At 39.9% G+C, this 6000-nt stretch overlaps 1 long non-coding RNA gene across 1 annotated transcript in view; it reads right to left on the reverse strand.

Moving 5' to 3' along the window:
- The window catches only part of LOC148110038 (uncharacterized), a 59497-nt gene extending 56090 nt beyond the window's left edge, over nucleotides 1–3407 (reverse strand). Inside the window, exons 1-2 of the long non-coding RNA XR_015724381.1 lie at nucleotides 3323–3407; nucleotides 3044–3152 (exon numbers count right to left, since the gene is read on the reverse strand). This is a non-coding gene — a long non-coding RNA (uncharacterized LOC148110038). The remainder of the gene's footprint in view (nucleotides 1–3043; nucleotides 3153–3322) is intronic.
- Between the last annotated feature and the right edge of the window lie 2593 nt (nucleotides 3408–6000).

The raw sequence follows: 6000 nt of genomic DNA on the forward strand, positions 1-6000 counted from the left end.
TTCTATTTACTTTCCCTCTTTAATCCTTCCCATTAAATGTAATTCATCAGAGTGGTGCGTTGCTGCTTTTTTCCACGTAACAGCCCACACAGAAAATGATGATATTGGAAGGCACTCTGGGGTTAATGGATAAGATCACTTGCAACCGTGGCAACTGATCTGAGGGTTCTGGCTGAGTCAGTCTCCAGCCACCCGCAGCAGCAGCAGCCGAGGGAGTTGCTACGTGAGTGCACCTGCAATCCGGCAGAGCCCAGCAGCCTACCTCAGCCCATCCACCGGAAACTGTAATGAAGAGTCGTTGGCCCTTCCAAGCAGCAATGTTAACTAGTTCAGTGCTTTTTAGGCTTTTTTATTTTCGTTTACTTTTAAAGACTTTATTTGTTTATTTGAGAGTGATCGAGCAAGTGAGAGAGAGAGAGAGAGAGCACACACGAGTGGAGGGAGGGACAGAGAGAGGGAGAAGCAGACTCCCTGCTGAGCAGGGAGCCCCTAACGGGGACACTGGGATCATGACCCGAGCCAAAGGCAGGCACTTAACCAACCGAGCCACGCAGGCGCCCCTAGTTCAGTGCTTTATAAACCTTAATATGCTTATGCAACATCTGGGGATCTCATTATAACTGCATATTAAAAAAATACATATTCTGCTTCGGGTCTGAGATTCAGTATTTCCAGCAAGTCCCAAACCAATGCCAGTGTGGTTCATAGAACATACTTTGTGTAACAAGGAACAGGATGATTCAATAATTCAACTTGCTCTGGAAAAATTATAATTTTTTTCTCTTTCTTTCTTTCTTTCTTTCTTTCTTTTGAGAGAGGGAGAGAGACAGAGTGTGTGATCTGGGAGGGGGGAATGGCAGAGAGAACCTCAAGCAGGCTCCATACCCAGTGCTCAGCATGGAGCCAGATTTGGGGCTCAAGCCTACAACCCCAAGACCATAACCAGAGCCAAAATCAAGAGTGGTACGCTCAACCGACTGGGCCACCCAGGCACCCCAAAATTGTAAAATTTTTAAAAATTAAAATAATTATAACGCTTTTAAAATTTACCAGAACACCAGAAACAGTGTTAAACAGCCTCTTTCAAGTTATAGGAAAAGCTCAACATTGCTGTCTCACCAAACCTGCCTTGTTTCAGTTTTACACATCCAATGTGTTAGAAGCTTCAAATTGTTGTTTTTGGTGACTAAAACCTATTTTAAAGGGATTATGACTGACAGTTCCTCTTACTGGAAGCACATGTCTGGAGCAGAGAACACTACTAAATTTGGTTTTCTTGTAATCAAAGAAACACCTTTGTCAATAGAGGTGAGAGCTGATTATTTAGCAAGAATTTTGTGCTAGATGGAACATATTCAAAGAAAAGCTGTAGTTATGCTAAAAGTTACAATATTCTGGTCTTTGACTAGAGAAGTTATGCTATTAAAAGAATCACTTGACCTTAAGCAAAATATCCTTTTTTTCCTCCAATGGTGACTAAAACTTTTTGCTCTTGAAATTGTCACTCTTTCTTTCCAATTGTCAGGAATACAGACTCAGAGACTATAGGTATTATGTTCCATTTTAAGGACAAATGGAAAAAAAATCAAGGCAAATGTAAAAATGACTTTCACATAAAGCTAAAAGTGGCATTTAAGAGAAGCTCGGTGGCATTATAATTTCTTTGAAAGAGAAAGTGAATTCCCAAGATTCAAAACATTTTGGAAATAAAAAATTAAGCTTTCTATTTTTATCCATACCAGTTTTTGAATAAGAGAAACCGTGAAGAAGCTGAGATTACAAATGAAACATACCTCTATTCAAATTGAAATCATGAAAATTTGGGACATGTTACAAAAATATTTATTTATATAAGATCCAAATGCTTTTTTCAGTCTCTTTGAAAAGCTTACTGAGCATTCCGCAATTTAGTCTATGAATCCTTGTAACATAAGCATCGAGTGAGACATTTGAATGTACATTGATTGGTAGGGAGTGAATGTGACATTATCCAGAAATCCACTATCCTTAAAATAATGTAAATGAAATAATTGTTTTCTGAATGAAAATGACTTTGGGAGGAAGGGTGGTTGCAGTAATAAGCTGAAAAGCTGGGAAAAGTGTCTAACTTTACAACCCAGGGGGGAAAAAAAGATATGTGGGAAGACAAATTAATGATTCTGGGGGCCTAAAAAATTACTAGACATTTGAAGGAAATAAATCATGACCTGAACTGCAGAATTCGATTAATAATTTATGGAGGTCTCCTTTCCAAGCAGAGATTAAAAAGGTGGGCAGGATTCTCTATACGGAGTCGATAGTTGATTCATTTCACATCAATCCTTTCTTTGAAGATTGCATAGAGAAATCATGGAACAAAATGCTTTGACTCTGGATGAGTAGTTTTATGGTCAATAAATTGTAGTACATGGTGTTTCACATTAGAGAAAAGGGCAATCAGATTTCATGCTCCAGAGTGTAAATTGATTACTCTCCTGGGACCAGAACATAAATCATTTCTCTGGCTTTCTTACTGTAATTTCATCCAGTTGGTAAAGAGCACCATTTTGTTTTGTTTTTTTTCTTATAGGTATCAAAAAGATTAGACTTAGACCATGATAGTTAACAAATGACAAAGCCTGGGGAACTGATACCTTATTTTTGTGAAGAAAATATGAATTTAACGTGGGTTATAGCCTCTACTCTAATTGTATATGTTTTGGTTAATGAAATAAATAACAACACTCCAGAAGCTGGTATTTCCTCTGAAGTGATTACAGTTCAGGTGATTACACCTGGGTGGAGGCTGTATCCTGGAACCAGTCTGAACAGCTAGAGGTCCAATAAGGGGAAGAAAAAAAAAAAAAAAAAAGCTGAGCTATAGACCTTTGGCAGGTGTGGGCTAAGCGCTTTGCATATCCAATCTCATACAAATGAGTATCTGTAAGAAAGACTATTTCTCATCAAAATAACTCATCCGAAACAGCTAAGCAGAACTTCCAGAAATATTCCTTATTTTATTAATACCACACACTATTAGAACAAAAATGAAGAATGCACTCACCTTAGTAGTACGGGGACTTTATCGTCAATGTTTCTCACTCGGCAATTTCCTCCTGACTTGAGTATAATTATTTCTTGAAGTTAAAATCTCTTGGAACATGTACGTAGAGCTGAAATTGAATTTACAATTTATTATGATTAATTATGTTCAGAATTACTAGTTACCTATTTTCTCCCCATCTTTCTGCCTAAGACACAAATTCCGAAGAAACAATCCTCCTTCAGTGCTCCAACAATTCCCCACTCACAAAGACGACGCTCAGCATATGCACACACTTACGTGAGTAGAAACCAATCAAGAAATATTTCTTATTGTTTCCTTCCCCCATACTTAGGAGCATGACTATCCTTCCACTAGTCAGGAAGTCTTTATTTGTTCTCTGCGGTGAACCACTTTTAATCCTAGCTGTTTACCTGTTGAATAATACATGCATTATTACGATGCTGTGTGGGATTTGCAAACTCCAGGCAGCTGCTCTAGACCCTTCTGAGCTCTAAGAGCCAATAACTCCGGAAGCTGTCATGGGTTTCTGTTAAGTATAGGTCAGTTTTGCTTTTTGTAGCTATTTTACACACCTTTCTAGCTGATGTGGTAAATTGAGAAGGAGGGTCTTATTATTATTTGGTTTTTTTTTAGAGAGAGGGAGAGCACGTGTGCGCTTGAGAGAGGAGGGGCATGGGTGGGTAAGGAGGGGCAGAGGCAGAAGGAGAGAGAGAATCTTAAGCAGGCTCCACGCCCAACATGGAGGCCCACGCAGGGCGAGAGCTCATGATTCTGAGATCATGACCTGAGCTAAAGTCAAAAGTCAGTCTTAACCAACTGAGCCACCCAGGTGCCCAGAGGGTCTTATTTTCTGAAAACAAAACTCTATTGCTTAAATAACCAGGGCCCTTCTAGAAATAAGTAAGACCGCTATTTCAGACTCTTACTCAGGAATAGCTGAGTAATCTTGATGAAGTAGAAAGACCACGGGCTTCAACTCTGCAAAGTCTGGGCTTGAAGGAAGTTTTACCATCTCGGTGGTCTTGCTCATGTTAGGTGGTCGAATGTACGTCTATTTCCTCATCTGTAATATGGAGATAGAGCCCCAGGGTGTCACCTGCAGTTTACATGGAATAACTTACAGACAGGGCTTCACAGCGTGCTAGCTAACGCCTGGGAGGTGCATGGGAGTAATGTTGTTACTCCTCTTCTCCACCTTTTCTGAACTAACCCCTGATTAACTCTAGTAGGTCCATAACTTATACGGGAACCACTGCTTTGGATCAGCAGTCTTTCGTCCTTCACTTGGGTCCTATTGTAGGGTCAGGGCTATCCGTGATGTGGCCGCCTTTAGGACATGGCTGTTGTACGGACTGCAGTCTTCTGCTGAGTGGTTACCACGTTTCCAACTGACTCCATGAGCTGCCTTCCTTACCACACTGCTGGTGCAGCAAGCTCTTGGGTCTGATTCCCCTAAGTACCTGGATTCTAACCCACATTGAACTCCCAGGCTAGCAGATATGACTTCCTCTTCCACATTGTGGCTATACCGTTTTTTGTTTAATCGCATTTATATTATGGTATTTCTTATCAGCCACTCAGTTTAAAACTCCCCTGCCATTGTTATATTATGGTATGACACAACCCAGCAAAAAGATTCTTTTCTGGGACCTTAAAGGAGCCATTTAAAGAAAAAGAAGGTTTTTTTTTTTAAAGATTTTATTTATTCATTTGACAGAGAGAGAGACAGCCAGTGAGAGAGGGAACACAAGCAAAGGGAGTGGGAGAGGAAGAAGCAGGCTCCCAGTGGAAGAGCCTGATGTGGGGCTCGATCCCAGAACTCCAGGACCACGCCCTGAGCCGAAGGCAGACGCTTAATGACTGAGCCACCCAGGTGCCCCAAGAAAAAGAAGTTTTAAAGCAGACATAAAAAATTATTTCCAGACACAGGGAAAAACTTCCTGAGAAGTTACCAACCTGTCTTCTTATTGGTTCTCACAGAGTTAACGGTATTACCACCTGATAGCTGTGCGAGCTTGGGCAAGATAATTCACTTCTAGGTGCCAGAAATTTCTCATTCGTAAATTGGGATGATAAAAGTGTCTACAGGAAGCTAGTGAGGTTAGTCTGTTAAAACATTTAGGTGATTTTGTTTTGTTTTCCTGACGTAACATCCTTCTTGGTGAAATTCTTTCCTCTTCTGCATCACATGGTGTGGGTATGGCCAACTGTCTTATATATTTACACAAAATAAACATTAGGGAAGTGACTGAATGGTGAGTGCTATCCTCTAGGGGACATCAGGATTCCATAGTATCAAAAATAAGGACGAGATAAAAAAAATCAGCCACCCATTATTAACTTTCGTCACTCTGTCTTGCAGCTATGACAGAAGGCGTTCCATAGAAGAAAGAGTACCAGATTCGGATGAAAGATGGTGGACCTAGAATTTGAACCTAGGCACTCAAACTCCAGATCCTATGCTGGCAAGTTTCCAAGCTCATTTAATTTCTCAAAATATGTTTGCAATAGAAAAAGAAATGAGAAGTCTCTCTCCCTTGAATAGAAACTGTCATATAAGTCATCACATAAACCCTTATCACCAACATTCAACTCAGCTCCAGCTCCTGGTACCAACTTCCTCTCCCCACAGAATGAGAGTAAAAAATAGTGAGGGAAGAAGAATACCAGATTCTGAAAAGATAAAAGAAGATTGCTCTAAACTACAATAAAGAGCTTTTTGTTTAAGGTGGGATGTTCTGAAGGAGGTGAGGACCATTTCAGGATTTGAAAAATATATGAATTAACCATTCTAATAGTAATTACTCAGGCTTTACTCATTCTACATTTACTTTTTGGTCTTCTCTAATTTGTGATTTGGGGCAGTGACTATCAGAAATTTTAGTGGCATAACTTCCTATTTTCCAAATGAAATATTATATTGCACCATAAGACAAGCAAAACACTTTTTATAC

The sequence above is a fragment of the Ursus americanus genome, chromosome 5, assembly GCF_024610735.1.
Source record: "Ursus americanus isolate L20-20 chromosome 5, mUrsAme1.1.p, whole genome shotgun sequence".
In the NCBI taxonomy this organism is placed as follows: domain Eukaryota; kingdom Metazoa; phylum Chordata; class Mammalia; order Carnivora; family Ursidae; genus Ursus; species Ursus americanus.